Source organism: Pleurodeles waltl, chromosome 2_1, assembly GCF_031143425.1.
Source record: "Pleurodeles waltl isolate 20211129_DDA chromosome 2_1, aPleWal1.hap1.20221129, whole genome shotgun sequence".
NCBI lineage: Eukaryota > Metazoa > Chordata > Amphibia > Caudata > Salamandridae > Pleurodeles > Pleurodeles waltl.
Genome location: NC_090438.1, coordinates 400,767,462 through 400,784,270, shown reverse-complemented (window position 1 = coordinate 400,784,270; position 16,809 = coordinate 400,767,462).

Below are 16,809 nucleotides of genomic sequence, written 5' to 3'. Positions count from 1 at the left end.
TAAATTGTGTATATCCTACAATGGTTTCCTACAGAAAATAATAACTGAAAAAAAAATATTGAAGTGAAAAAACCAGCAATTTTTCTCTACGTTTTACTCTGTAACTTTCAGATTTTTGAAAGCAATATACCGTTACGTCCGCTGGACTCTTATGGTTGCGGGGATATATAGGGCTTGTAGGTTCATCAAGAACCCTAGGTACCCAGAGCCAATAAATGAACTGCACCCTTCATTCTATACCGGGTGTACAGCAATTCATTTGCTGAAATATAAAGAGTGAAAAATGGCTATCAAGAAAACTTTTGTATTTACAAAATGGGCATAACATAAGGTGTTGAGGAGCAGTGGTTATTTGCACATCTCTGAATTCCGGGGGCCCATACTAGCATGTGAATTACAGGGCATTTACCAAATAGACGTCTTTTTTACACACTCTCTTATATTTGGAAGGAAAAAATGTAGAGAAAGACAAGGGGCAATAACATTTGTTTTGCTATTCTATATTCCCCCAATTCTCCTGATAAAAATGATACCTCACTTGTGTGGGTAGGCCTAGCGCCTGCAACAGGAAATGCCCCAAAACACATCCCATTTTTTGACAGAAAACAGAGGTGTTTTTGGCAAAGTGCCTACCTGTAGATTTTGGCACCTAGGGAAACCTACCAAACCTGTGCATTTTTGAAAACTAGAGACCTAGGGGAATCCAAGATGGGGTGACTTGTGGCGCTCTGACCAGGTTCTATTGCCCAGAATCCTTTGCAAACCTCAAAATGTGGCTAAAAAAACACGTTTTCTTCACAATTCGGTGACAGAAAGTTCTAGAATCTGAGAGGAGCCACAAATTTCTTTCCACCTAGCGTTCCCCTAAGTCTCCTAAGTCTCCCAATAAAAATGGTACCTCACTTGTGTAGGTGGGCCAAGTGTTTGTGACAGGGACGAGCCAAAAACACATCAAAATTGAGGGGGAAGCAAAGTGGGTCCAAAAGGGCAGTTTGAAAAAAAACATTTTTAGGCTGACAAGTGCAGCAGAAATGTTATCGGTATAGATGAGACAATGCTGGGTGGTAGGAATTTTGTGGATTACTGCAGATTCCAGAAGGTCCCATAACAAAAATGTGGGAAAAATGTGTGCTTTCCAGCAAAGTTGCAGGTTTGCAGGGCATTGTGGATAAGGAAATGGTGCAGGGTGCATGTGAAGCACACCACCCTGGAATCAACTAGATGTTTAGTTTTCAGATGTGTCTAGGTCTTGTGGATTTTTCTACATGGCAGCGTCCCAAAGTAAAAAAAAGTGCAGCCCTCACCATTCCAAGTGGGACGATTCTGAGAGTTACCAAGCTCTCATGGCCCAAATGTATAACAAAATCCAAAATTAATCAAATGTCCTCTTGCTTGCCATGGGATAAGATGTTGTACTGTGCGGGGGAGAGCTGAAAGACTGTTAGCCCCTTCAGTTTGGGTGGGGGCATAACCAGGCCCATACTGGTTGGTAGCCACTACCCCACTATTTTCTTTTATTTTTGTATTCTCTGGCATCTAGTAGACTTTCTGTCTCCCCGAGGTGTGGATCAGGGGTAATTGCCTAATCTGCCCACTGGTGGGCAGAACAACTTTGGCCCCATTTATTTGGGGTGTGGGTATGGCCATACCCCCAACCTCTTATTTAAAAAAAAAATCTTCCCTGGTCTCTGGTGGGCTTTCTGCCCCCCTTGGGGCCAGATGGGCCTTCCAAAATAGGCCACTCTGCTCCCCAGGGGGGCAGTTATGGCCAACAGTAATGTGCCCCCATGGGGAGAGACCGTTGCCCAAGGGGCTGTCCCCTCCAAAAAAAACACACACACCAATCAACGGTGTCTAGAGGTTTCTGCCCCAAAGGGGGCAGATTGGCCTTACAAAAATAGGCTGATCTGCCCCTAAGGGGGGCAGAAATGGCCTAAATACAATTTCCCCCCCAGGGGAGGGACTCTTGTCTAAGGGGTCGCTCCCCATACATGAAAACATAAAGTAAATAAAAAAATATATATATATATCCCTGGTGTCTAGAGGTTTCTACCCCCGGAAGCAAATCCGCCTAATTATACTAGGACGATCTGCCTCCAGGGGGACAGAAAAGGCCTAAAAATATTTTGCCCCTCCACCCGGGGAGTTGCCCTTGCCAAAGTGGCCGCTCCCCTTATGCGTTAGTATAAAAAAAATAAAAAAATCCCTGGTGTCTTGTGGTTTCTGCCCGCCCCGGGGGCAGATCGGCCTAATTGTATTAGGTCGATCTGCCACCAGGGGGGCAGAAATGGCCTAATAATAATTTGCCCCCCAGGGAGCGACCCTTGCCTAAGGGGTCGCTCCCCACAAATAAAAAAACAAAACAAAAAAACAAAACAATCCCTGGTGTCTAGGGTGGTTTCTGCCCCCCCTCCCCGGGGGCCAGAAAGAGGCACAAAATAATTTGCCCCACTGGTAGCGGCCCTTGCCCAAGGGGCCACTCTCCTTATCATGTAAAAAAAAAAAAAAAAATCCCTGGTGTCTAGTGGTTTCTGCCCCCCCGGGGGCAGATTTGCCTAATAAAAATAGGCCGATCTGCCCCCAAGGGGGACAGAAATGGCCTAGAAAACATTTTGCCCCCAGGGGAGCGACCCTTGCCTAAGGGGTCGCTCCCCACAAATTTAAAAAAATAAAAATAAAAAAAAACCCTGGTGTCTGGGGGGTGGGGGGAGAGGGGCAGAAACAGCCAAAACATAATTTGCCCACCTGGAGAGCGGCCCTTGCCCAAGGGGCCGCTCTCCTCATTCATGTAAACAAATAAATACAAAAATCCCTGGTGTCTAGTGGCATTTCTGCTGCCCGATCGGGCAGCAGAAATGCTCAGAGAATCCTGAAAGGAGAGGAAGGCCTTTCCTCTCCTTCCAGGCTTCTCTAACCCCCTCCACGTGATCGGAGGAGAAATTCTTTGCTTCCAGCGCTTGTGGAAGGCCTCTGATGACACCACGGGGGGTCACATGGAGGGGCGGGATGGAAGGGGAAGCGATTCCCCTTCCATCCCTGCCTGGGGGAGGGCGGTACCTGGCCATCGGGGGGACCACCTCGTCCATGGCACACAAGCGGTTAAATAAGTTTAAAGTGCAGATTCCCTTTGAGGACAGATCGAAATTTGGAGTTTGGGGTCTCTGTCCTCACAATTTAAAAATACATATTTTAGTGAAGTTGTTTTTTAGATTGTGAGTATGCATTTTCTTGCTTAAACCATTCGTTGACTCAGCCTGTTTGTGGATTCCCCCTCTAAGTCAGTTTGACAGTTGGGCTGTTCACACCTCCCCTCAAGACAGTGACAGAAAGGGAGCTGGGTTGTAGCCTGTATATCTTGATTAGCCATCTGAGCTAGAGTGGAGGAAGGAGTGGTCGCCTGCACCTGAAAGGACAATGTAGTCTCCAACCCCCTGGTGTGTGTCTGGGGCCTGGCCTGGAGAAGGAAGGTTCTTGAAAACACTTGAGACTTTGCTTTGAGGTTTGCCAACTTCAAAGGCAGAAAGGGGTAAAAGAAGAGGACCCAAAACCCCAGACTTGTAGAATCTTTCTGGAATCAAGAGGAACCTCTGCCAAGGAGAAGAGCTGGAGGAGGAGTATTATCCCTTTGCTGTGTTGCTTTGCTGGACTGGCCCGCAGTTGTTGCTTCTGCCTGAAAAGAGTGCAAAGAGTGAACTTTGCTGTGTGTCCTGTTTCAGAAAGTTCTCCAAGGGCTTAGAGTAGAGCTTGCCTCCTGTTGGAAGTCTCAGATACACCAAAGACTTCAGTTTCCTTGACCTGCAGCACTGGGAACTGTGTGTTTTGTGCTATTCAAGAGGAGAAACCACTGCAACGCTGCCAATGAAGCTGCTGACCTGCAGTATAACCTGCTGCTGCCGCACGGATTCGCATTGCCCAACTTCACACCATGACTCCGGTCTCACCGATGCCATCATCGGATGACTTCACTGAGCCGCTGCTCACACAGTGACCTGTGGGACCGCACTCCAGCATCACCTGCTCACACCGCAGCCTGGGAATCCTCGACGACTCCACACCTGCTGACACTGGCTCCACTACCTGCACCGTGGCCTGTGGACACCGCTTGTGAGGTACACAAAGCACTGTCCCGTCCTGCACCTCAGGCCTGGTCCACCGAAGCCAGCACCATCGACTCCAGTGCACTCCCTGCCCGCACCGTGGCCTGTGCACACCGCTCTTGAGGGTTACAAAACACTGTCCCTTCCCACACAGCTGGCTTGGGCCTACTGACGACAGCGTTTCAGCGACAACGATGCCACTGCCTGCTCCGTGACCTGGTGACACTGCACGTTGCACCACCCCACTTCACACTGCAGCCCTGGTCTCACCACCACCACTGGATGCCTTCACCGAGCTGCTGCCTGTACCATAACCTGTGGGCACTGCACGTTGCAATCTCGCTTGGCACTGCAGCCCCGACATCATCCACACCAGCGCTTTTGTCTTTATAAGCCCAGAGTTCCATCCGTAAGGTATGTGACTTCAAGGGCCCGACAACTCCTGCACCGACTCAGGAACCGACATAGCGACGCCAGCGACGCTGCTCTCTGGAGCTCCCTGCGAGGATCATCACACCCTGCAATTCCAAAAGTACTGTTTGAGGGTTTTCCCAACACCATAGCTGGCAGGTGACTCCGCGGCTGGCCTGAACTTTTGGTTTTTGTCGATCACAACACCTTGATAGCCCCAGGTGGATCTATCAACTTCAAGGAACTGTTTTTTTGAGTAAATCTTGCAGAATTCATATATTTATTACTGTATGGTGGATTTTTGTTGTATTTGGTCTTGTTTTATATAGATAAATATTGGCTATTTTTCTAAAACTAGTGTTGTGTCCTTTTATAGTGTCTTCATTTATCACTGCGTGTTATGTGCAAATGCTTTACACATTGCTTCTGAGATAAGCCTGACTGCTCGTGCTAAGCTACCCAGGGGGTGATCAGGGGTTACCTGAGCGAGTATCTCCCTTATCCTGACTAGAGTGAGGTTCCCTACTTGGACAGGGTTCAAACTAACTGCCAACTAGAGACTCAATTTCTAACTCATTTCCTTTTGAAAATCTAAAAATTAGAGGGTCTTATTCCCATAGAAATTGTGGTTAGTGGCCTAAAAAAATGAAAATTAAGACATATTTTCTGAATTCTCAAATAGCAACAATGCACTTTTAAATTATTTGCTATCTTTATGTTTTTTATCCAGTTGATCACCTGACTATGTGTGAAACGTAGGGGAGAGGTTGAGGCATTACCACCAGAGCTGCAGACTATGCAAATAGTGAACCAGGTTTGAGTTTCGGTGTCAGCTCGGCAGCCTGTTATTCTGGGCAAATCATTTAATCTACCCATGCCTAAAGCCCAAAAGGAATGTGTCCTTGTGTCAAATAACTGATGCCCATGTAAAGCACTGCAATACCTTCAGGTCAAGTCTGCGCTATATAAAACTGCAAAAAAAAAAAAGAATTATGTGTTGTTCACAATTCTGTAATTAGGCTACATTTAGGTGATACTTGTGCTCCATTGGGCTCTTCTTTCTCTAGTGGCCATCTTGGGAGACGTACTTGTTATGAAGCTCTCTAACTTCCTCATTTACTGCTTTCAGTTTTTCACTTAGATTCCAGCAAGATGGTGTTGAGATGTGCCACACTTTTGGCATACATTTAAAACATTAACACTCTAGTTGCTCATTAAAACACTGTAGTAAAGCTGCTGATTACCAGGTAGTTAAGTGGCAGTCTGCTGCTGGTGTTGAAAGTGCATGTTTTAGTCTGCACGTCAGAATGTTTTAATGAAATACAAGAGGAAGATATTTGAGAACTCACTTAAAACAGTTCCTATATTTCTTTCTACAACACTAACCATAATTTATGTGACAAAATTAATCCCCTCATTTTGTTCCTTTCTAAATTACATGTTTTAAGTTTTACCAGTTTGATTCAATCAAGATGGTTTCAGGTGTGTCACATGTTTGTCATAATTAAGACTGTTAGTGATCAAGTTGTTCTTTAAAACACTCTGGGAGGCTGCAGTAGAACACAGGGGAATCAACTGACCGGCGGTTCCTGTTGGAAGTACATATTTTACTGAGAATGTCAGACTACATTCTCATATGGCTAAGTAAGATTCTGTGAGTTTACATAAATTATGCTCTCATTTTAGCCTCTGGAGCACCTTCCATAACCTCTAAAGGAAAACAGTTTTCTCTCAAACATGAATCATGAAATCCCAGCAGAAGGCTTTTTCACAGGGTAAAATCACCTTAGATCACACCCGAATTTGTAAAATTAGTATGGCACCATCAACAAATGATTTATATTATAATTAAAATCTGTTATTACCCTTTATTCGTTCTCCTCCTCTTCTGCCTGCCATTCACTACAGTCCATTTCAATGGGGGCAATGCCTCAGAGTCCTGTAAGTGCTGCCACAGTATGTTGTCCTTGTTCTGGCCGGACAATAAAGGGGGACATCCATTTAGGACGCCCATGTATGCCCTTTGAGGTCTGGGTTTGCTCACCTTACCCACTTAAATATTTTTTCAATTCATTTTCAGGACACAGGGACCAAGTCTTGGAGACTTGTAATGGCTGCCAAAACATATTGTTCTATTTGTCACCAATCAATCAGGATTCAGTAGTCCCTTTTAGATTGGCAATTAGAGCATATCTGAACACTAACTGTCCAGCTATCTATATTTCTTTTTCCTTTAACATCTAAAAAACTACTGAACACATTTACACCAAAGAACAAAAAGCACAATATAAGCGTCAGCATCTAGCTTCCTGACAAATTTGATGTAATTCCATTCAGTGGTTCGGGCTGCAGTTGTGTCTAAAGAATCCATTTATCTTGGACGCCACTACATAGATCAGCTCAAAACTTTCAAAGCAGCAGCTTAAGTGAGTGGCAAAGTAGTTTTCAAAATTGGCAAGACAAAAAACACTTTTCATGTGGAACCTAGGTCCTAACTTTAAGACACCTATTTATGCTATCACTGAAAAAAACAAAGGGTAAAGTAACATTATAATTAGGTGTAATGAAAAAATGTGTTTTCAATTTCTAAAAACCTTGGAAATTCACTGAAAAAAATATTTGAGATGTCATCAGTGATGTTGTGAATGATGCAATTTCAATTTGAGATAAAATGAGTGATGTCATATCTGAGGTTACAAACAGTGCATGGCAGGGGTGCACGTTATAGTTAGCGCTGCTTGTTTACTTCAAACCTTTAACATTGACACTGAACCTTAAGAATTCCTGCCAATCACATTGAAGCTTTTTTGAATTTTGAAGAGGGAAAGCCAGCTATTGGAGGACCCTAATATAACCTTATTTCAAGTATTCTTCACAGAAGAAATTTATCTATTTCATAGTACATGTACTTCATGTATCATAATCCCCTGTCGTAGCTTGTGCAACCTTTTATTTTTCCTTCATAATTCATATTGACTACCTGCTCTTTACTTCCATTGCTACATGACTGTTTTAACCAGTTAATGGCACTGATGCTGAGGTAATACACACTCTTTTCTCTCCCTGTAAATTCTGACTACTAGACTCTTGCAAGATCAAAAGAAAGACAGCTTTCCAGGGTCACCTGGTCACGTTCCATGCAACTCTTGTAAGTGTCTTGCAGGATCGTACCAGGACCCCCCTCATCAAGCTTCACCTGCTGAAGCTTTGTCAGTGACTCTCGCAAGACTCTCATAGGATTGTACCAAACGTTGAAGGTTAGCCAATAGAAAAGCTCATACTGTTTATCAAGTAACTGTGCATCATACAGACAGCAGTTGGATACAACCTAACTTACTTTTGACACTACCAAAAACCTACCTATTACATTTATTATTTTGCCACCCTCCCATTTGTCCGTCCTCATATAACTCCATATTGTTCCTGAAGCTAACTCATCCTGCTGAGCATTTCTCTTGCGACTGAGATAATGTTTTGTCTCTAGATTTTGAGACACAGGTTCATCCACTGGGCTAGAGAATATACCATTAATTGTGGTATTGGCAAGAATCTTGGATTATCAAAGCTGGACAAAATTTGTATTGGCCATAGAGGTATGAAGTGGCATCAATTGTTACCAATGTTTGAGAGCATTTTGGATTGTGAGCACCCAGACCTGATGATAGTGCACTGTGATGGCTATGATCTAGGCACACTCACAGGTATGTGATTGAAATCCAAATGAAGGAACCTTTTCTCAATTGATGTCTCTCATTCCTCAAACTGCCTCTGTATATTCTAATATCTGTCAAAGGCAGAAATGGCAATGGTCAAAAGAGTTTTGTCCTAAGATTGAGAAGTCCTGGAAACATATCAACAAAACAGTTTCTGCTTTTCTTTGTGACCATTGCATGGACTTTGTATAACACAGCAGCATCCGATTTGATATGCCATGTGTCTTTAGGAGAGATGAAGTGCACTTCACTTCAGAAGGGAACAGGATCTTCCTCAATAACATCAAGGAATGCATCCAGTTCCATATGTAGCTCAACACTCCACACTGTAAACACAACAGCTGTTGCCAGAGCCACCCTATTCTTACATAATGTGAGACTTTCATGTTACAACTCCCTTTGTTTTTTAAATAATAACACCTGTGAGATGTTCACTGGAGTATCCAACCACCTTTTTCCACTCATGTATTTGCCTGACTCATGCACGAGGCTTATGAGTTCAAACATTTATCACATATTTCAAGGACAGCAGCTGTTCATAATGGAGTGCTGGTACTATAGTCTGCACACACACAACACTCTGTACTGAAATCTCTCTCTAGGGACATATTTCTCTACCCTACTCTTTTTGTATAATCCTGTAAGACTCTAACAAGTGTAGCAGCGCCCAAACGCCTACTTGCAACCTTGTATTTTTCCATATTTTCAAAGAGTCTCGCCAGCTCATACATGTCTCTCTGGAATGATGGATGCCTCTGCTAAAATATAAACACAGATGTAGTAGAGTTTATACATACAGTGGCCCATCCTTCCAGATGTCTCTCTCAGATAACAGGTGTACATATTTTTGTGTGCTAAAGGACATTTGTTCCCCTTTCTGAGACATCTCTCTGAAATGACGGGTGTGCGTATTAGAATATGGATATGGTCTGTCCTCTCCTGTTAGACCTTTCTCTCAGATTGCGGATATGTGTATTAGGGTGTGTACATGGACAGGTCTCTCCTGTCAGACCCCTCTCTCAGATGATGGCTGTGCTTAGTAGGGTGAGAACATGGACTACCCTCACCTTCCAGACCTCTCTCAGATGATGGGTGTGCGTAGTAGGGTGTATGGAGAGAGAAACCCTCTCCACTAAGTCCTCGCTCTCAGATGATGGGTGTACATATTAGGGTGTGTTCATGGACTGCTTCTTCTGTCAGACCTCTGTCTCTGATGATGGTTGTGCAAAGTAGGGTGTGTACATGGACTAGCCTCTCATTCCAAACCTCTCTCTCAGATGGTGGGTGTGTGTATTAGGGTACATGGACTGACCTATCCTGTGAGACCTCTCTCTCAGATAATCAGTGTCCATAGTTAGGGTATGTACATGAACTAGCCTCTCCTTCCACACCTATATCTCAGATGATGGGCGTGCACAAAAAGGTGAGACCTCACTCTTGGATGACAGGTGTCTGTCTGTGGAAGTGCCAAATCAGTCTGTCATCTTGCTTCATGTTGGTAAATTGAGTATCAGTGAGTTGATTACAAGTAAAACCTGTAGGGCAGTAATGGGGGTACTGCCCTGGTCTTCACAATAGTGCAGACATGTAGAGTGTGTCCTATTGCAAATCAAATTCTGCATCCAGGAAAACCAAAAACACAGGCCTTCCCTAGGGACAGCAAATTGGTGAAAGGTGGACCGGCTGTTTAAACTAGTCATCCATGTAGAGTTGGGATGGTGTGCAGTACCGAAAACCTTACGCTGTGTCAGCCTATGTTGAAAGGACATCATCTGTGTATGTGATTTCAGAAATACCCACTATTATACTAGTGTAATTTGCTCAGCTACTTCAAGTGTATGTGTAAAATGTAGGTCTAATGTTCAATAATGAAGTACCACACTTCATAAGCTTATCCTTTTGTTTCTTCTTTACACCTCAGCCACAGCTGCAGTCTCAACTGTTGTTTCATTTCCCCCTCACCTCAGAGAGGCTGCATTGGAATTCTGGAGACACTAGAATTCCATAGATACTGGCCAATCCACAGGGGCTGTGGAGCAGGATGTCACACTTCTCCCTCGTTATCTAATAATCAAGTTATATACACTAACAGATAATTTGAGGCCTAAAGCTTGTTGTAAAATAACAATAAAAACCAGGAATAACAAAAGAAATACATTAGAATATAGTTGTGTCTACAACACTTACACAGAATTAACTTATGGATAAAAGCATTTACACAATGAACAATTCTTAAAGGATAATGTAATAACATTGGAATATTGCTAGAGAGGAGAATGTTTACATGGAATTAAATGAGGTATTCAAGTGTTTTAAGCCCCATGAACAAAACTTCAAGAAGTATGTGAAACTCAGTTGACCTTATAATCTTTGAAATATGTAGGGAGCCTTGTAACACCCCCACACTTTCTGATGTAAACTTTAGATTTGTTGTTTGACTTCACAAACTTCTCACTCATTATGACACTCCCTAATTGATGTTCATCTCTGATTTCTCTATCTGTCTTCCTCTGTACTGAGATTTCGATCTTACTATCATGCTGATCTGGCCCCACACATTTGAGCACTCTACCCAAGTTCCATATTCTTCCATCCTGAGTTTTTACTGCATTGTGAAACAGTGTAATTATCTTCAATGGTTCTGTGAATGCAGATCCCTCTTTCGGACCTGTAGGAGATCTCACTTTAACCCATTCACCTAACCTGAAGTCAATTACTTTTTTCTTATATGTGTTATCATAATGTTTCTTTTTTGTATATTGAGACTCAAGCTCGTTTCCCCTCCATGCTTAGTTTGTGTCTATCTTTACCCAACCTTTAAACCACTTCATCAACCCAGGCACTAATCTAGAGTTAGGTCTCCTACCCTTTAGTAATTCAAACTGTGTCATGCCAGTGGTCTGATGTGGAGTGAGATGTTAAGCTTCCAATCTACACATTACTTCTTCCTTCGAACTCAGTCCATTTGCCTTAGCCAGTTGGATGCTTTCCTTCATGGTTTTATTAAACCTCTCTACTACTCCATTTGTTTCAGGATGATAAAGATGTAGGAGGCTGGACTGGCTTGTAGTGAGTACCAAGGGGTACTTGCACCTTGCACCAGGCCCAGTTATCCCTTATTAGTGTATAGGGTGTCTAGCAGCTTAGGCTGATAGATAATGGTAGCTTAGCAGAGCAGCTTAGGCTGAACTAGGAGACGTGTGAAGCTACTACAGTACCACTTAGTGTCATATGCACAATATCATAAGAAAACACAATACACAGTTATACTAAAAATAAAGGTACTTTATTTTTATGACAATATGCCAAAGTATCTTAGAGTGTACCCTCAGTGAGAGGATAGGAAATATACACAAGATATATATACACAATAGCAAAAATATGCAGTATAGTCTTAGAAAACAGTGCAAACAATGTATAGTTACAATAGGATGCAATGGGGAAACATAGGGATAGGGGCAACACAAACCATATACTCCAAAAGTGGAATGCGAACCACGAATGGACCCCAAACCTATGTGACCTTGTAGAGGGTAGCTGGGACAATTAGAAAATAGTGAGAGTTAGCAAAATAACCCTCCCCAAGACCCTGAAAAGTGAGTGCAAAGTGCACCAAAGTTCCCCTAAGGACAAAATAGTCGTGTTAGAGGGAAAATGCAAGGAAAACACAAATCAGCAATGCAACAACGATGGATTCCTGACTGAGGGTACCTGTGGAACAAGGGGACCAAGTCCAAAAGTCACAAGCAGCTCGGAGATGGGCAGATGCCCAAGAAATGCCAGCGGTTGGTGCAAAGAAGCTCATACTAGGCTGAAGAACTGTGAATACTGCAGGAACGACAAGGGCTAGAGACTTCCCCTTTGGAGGATGGATCCCCCACGCCTTGGAGAGTCGTGCAGAAGTGTTTTCCCGCCGGATGGACGCCAACAAGCCTTGCTACACGCAAGTCGTGCGTTTGGCGTTTTTGGACGCTGCTGGGGGCCAGGAGGAACCAGAAGGTCGCAAATTGGACCTGCAGTGAGAGGGGACGTCGAGCAAGAAAAAGAGCCCTCACTGAAGCAGGTAGCACCCATGGAAGTGCCAGAAACAGGCACTACGAGGATGCGTGAAACGGTGCTCGCCGAAGTTGCACAAAGGAGTCCCACGTCGCCGGAGACCAACTTAGAAAGTCGTGCAATGCAGGTTAGAGTGCCGTGGACCCAGGCTTGGCTGTGCACGAAGGATTTCCGCCGGAAGTGCACAGGGGCCGGAGTAGCTTGCAAAGTCGCGGTTCCCAGCAATGCAGCCCAGCGAGGTGAGGCAAGGACTTACCTCCACCAAACTTGGGCTGAAGAGTCACTGGACTGTGGGGGTCACTTGGACGGTGTCGCTGGATTCGAGGGACCTCGCTCGTCGTGCTGAGAGGAGACCCAAGGGACCGGTAATGCAGCTTTTTGGTGCCTGCGGTTGCAGGGGGAAGATTCCGTCGACCCACAGGAGATTTCTTCGGAGCTTCTGGTGCAGAGAGGAGGCAGACTACCCCCACAGCATGCACAAGCAGGAAAACAGTTGAGAAGGCGGCAGGATCAGCGTTACAGAGTTGCAGTAGTCGTCTTTGCTACTATGTTGCAGGGTTGCAGGCTTCCAGCGCGGTCAGCGGTCGATTCCTTATCAGAAGGTGAAGAGGGAGATGCAGAGGAACTCGGCTGAGCTCATGCATTCGTTATCTAAAGTTTCCCCAGAGACAGAGACCCTAAATAGCCAGAAAAGAGGGTTTGGCTACCTAGGAGAGAGGAAAGGCTACTAACACCTGAAGGAGCCTATCAGCAGGAGTCTCTGACGTCACCTGGTGGCACTGGCCACTCAGAGCAGTCCAGTGTGCCAGCAGCACCTCTGTTTCCAAGATGGCAGAGGTCTGGAGCACACTGGAGGAGCTCTGGACACCTCCCAGGGGAGGTGCAGGTCAGGGGAGTGGTCACTCCCCTTTCCCTTGTCCAGTTTCGCGCCAGAGCAGGGGCCAAGGGGTCCCTGAACCGGTGTAGACTGGCTTATGCAGAATTGGGCACATCTGTGCCCAACAAAGCATTTCCAGAGGCTGGGGGAGGCTACTCCTCCCCTGCCTTCACACCATTTTCCAAAGGGAGAGGGTGTCACACCCTCTCTCAGAGGAAGTTCTTTGTTCTGCCATCCTGGGCCAGGCCTGGCTGGACCCCAGGAGGGCAGCTGCCTGTCTGAGGGGTTGGCAGCAGCAGCAGCTGCAGTGAAACCCCAGGAAGGGCAGTCTGGCAGTACCAGGGTCTGTGCTACAGACCACTGGGATCATGGAATTGTACCAACAATGCCAGGATGGCATAGAGGGGGCAATTCCATGATCATAGACATGTTACATGGCCATATTCGGAGTTACCATGGTGAAGCTACATATAGGTAGTGACCTATATGTAGTGCACGCGTGTAATGGTGTCCCCGCACTCACAAAGTTCAGTGAATTGGCTCTGAACAATGTGGGGGCACCTTGGCTAGTGCCAGGGTGCCCTCACACTAAGTATCTTTGCACCTAACCTTTACCAGGTAAAGGTTAGACATATAGGTGACTTATAAGTTACTTAAGTGCAGTGTAAAATGGCTGTGAAATAACGTGGACGTTATTTCACTCAGGCTGCAGTGGCAGGCCTGTGTAAGAATTGTCAGAGCTCCCTATGGGTGGCAAAAGAAATGCTGCAGCCCATAGGGATCTCCTGGAACCCCAATACCCTGGGTACCTCAGTGCCATATACTAGGGAATTATAAGGGTGTTCCAGTAAGCCAATGTAAATTGGTAAAAATGGTCACTAGCCTGTTAGTGACAATTTGAAAGTAATGAGAGAGCATAACCACTGAGGTTCTGGTTAGCAGAGCCTCAGTGAGACAGTTAGGCACCACACAGGGAACATATACATGCACACCTATGAGCACTGGGGCCCTGTGTGACAGGGTCCCAGTGACACATACATATAGGCCACAAACCTATGAGCACTGGGGTCCTGACCAGCAGGATCCCAGTGACACATAACAAACACACTGAAAACATGGTGTTTTCACTATGAGCACTGGGGCCTAGCCATCAGGATCCCAGTGAGACAGTGAAAACAGTGACAAACATCCTGACATACACTCACAAACAGGCCAAAAGTGGGGGTAACAAGCCTAGAAAGAGGCTACCTTCTCACAAAAGACCACAGAGTTTGTGTTATATTCCATTGCATTCTAGAAACGTATTTGTTTCTTTTGAGCAAAATTGTGTCCCATTGTCAGTCAACAACATGTTGGGAAGACCTTCATGCATGAAAACTTCCAACAGAAATTTGACTACCGTATTGAAACTGATATCTGGAATTATTTTAATTTCTGCCCATCTTGAGAAGAGATCCACTAAAACTAAGACATATGGACATCTCTTTTCTCCGGACAATGGCCCAACTATATCCGTGGCCTCATCCAACCAAGGACCTTTGAGTAACTGATGACACAACATAGGTGGAGTGTATAACTTTAACACCTTATCACTGGCTGCACGTGGTATACAATCTCTGACTACTCTTTCTACAGATTCATCAATCCCTGGTCACCGAAAGTCCAGGCGTAATCTCTGTTTGGTCTCGGTGATGTCAAAGTGACCATCGTGAGCCAGCTCAATCAACCTCATCCTTAGATTGGTAGGCAGTATTAATTTGGTACCCCTGAATAGACATCCATCCAATTCAGACAATTTCTCTCTAACCATCCAATACGCTTGCACCTCTTCATCAATTTTCCCTTGTAAGTCCCATCCCTTTACTAGACTTTCTCTAACTTTTATCAGGATGGGATTAGCTTGTAATTCCTATTTCCCACAATTCTCTTCAATGGCACACTTAGTTATTTTACAGACATCTTCTTTAACCTCACAACAGTTCATATCATGGTCATGCTCTATATCTGTTTCTTTCACTAAACATGAAAGACAATCTGCGGCACAATTCCTAACCCCTGGAACATACTCAACATCAAATCTGAACTCTTGGAGACTTACCACCCACCTTTTGATCCTACTTGAGATTGCCATCAAGCCTTTCTTTGTAAAAACTTCCTTAACTGGTTTATGGTCTGTTTTCACCTTAAACGTGGTTCCTCAGATGAAAACTCTAAATGTATTAAGAGCCCAGAGTACCACCAATGCTTCCCTCTCAATCGCAGAGTAATTGACTTCTACTTGTTTAAGGGCTCTGGAAGTAAAGGCTATGGTTTGTTCACCTGTTCTGTCTTCTTGAAGAAGAACTGCCCCTAACGTTTTTGAGCTTGCTACAGTTTCCAATATTGTTTTCTTTCCTGGTACAAAAGATTTCGGACTGGGTGCGTTAGCCAGTGCTTTCTTAATGTCTTCAAATTCATCCTCACACCCCATGTCCCAGGTGTGAATAACATTTATTTTGTTGTAATTTCCTCAGTGGATATGTGCGGCTTGCAAAGTTGACTACAAATGTACTATAGAACTCTACCATTCCTAAGAATGACTTTAACTCATCTTTGTTCTCAGAAGAAGTTAAGTTCATTATTGTGTTCACCAATTCAGATTCAGGTTGAATGCTCTGTGATGAAATTGTGTGTCCTAGATAATTTATTTCTGCACATTTGATCTTACACTTCTCTTTTTTGACAGTTATCCCATCCTCGTCACCAGTGGAAAATGTAAATCCAATGTTCAATAATGAAGTACCACACTTCATAAGCCTATTCTTTAGTTTATTCTTTACACCTCAGCCACAGGTGCAGTCTCAACTGTTGTTTGATTTCTCCCTCACCTCAGAGAGGCTGCATTGGAATTCTGGAGACACCAGAATTCCATAGGTACTGGCCAATCCACAGAGGCTGTGGAGCAGGATGTCACATTATGTCTGCTTGTTAATGGATAGGACCTCTGGACATTGTTTTTGTTTCCACAAAAACGTTTCTACTTCTGCAAAGCTGTATGAAAAAGATGAGTACCAGTAGCCTAACTTCCCTCAAGCTCTATTTTGCTTTGCTTGTGTGTCAAACTGTCTGTAGGAAAGCATAGCTATACCTGCCTGGAAAATTCAGATCAGATCATATTTCCTCCTCTGTTTTATCTACAGCAGAAACAATCTGATTCTGCTTATTATTCCAGGTATTCTGTAGAATGTTTTTTGCCTAAAACTCTCAAGAACTCATTCATTTTAAATACATTTCAACTAGAAGAAATTTGGATGATGAATACATCTATATGAAATCAGAATATGCACCTTTTCTTAAGGAAGGAGCCATACATCAATGGTGAAGCTGATGCAGTGGTCCTGAGGCCATTGGTTTGGAAGGGCTGAAATGAACTGGCTGCTTTCCTTCAGTCATCTGAGAGTACCCCAATATATTTGTGAGGCAAGCTTGCACTGTTGCTTTCCAATGCAATACTTTTTCTGTGAGAATGAGAAAAGCCTGACATTTTATTTCCCCATGTAATTACCATTTCGTTTGTTTGTGGGAGGCTTGCCTGTACGTGTTCTCTAACATGTTTACTACAGTATGCAAAAAATAGATAGAATTTTTGAATAAATCTCAACCAGTAGTAATTACT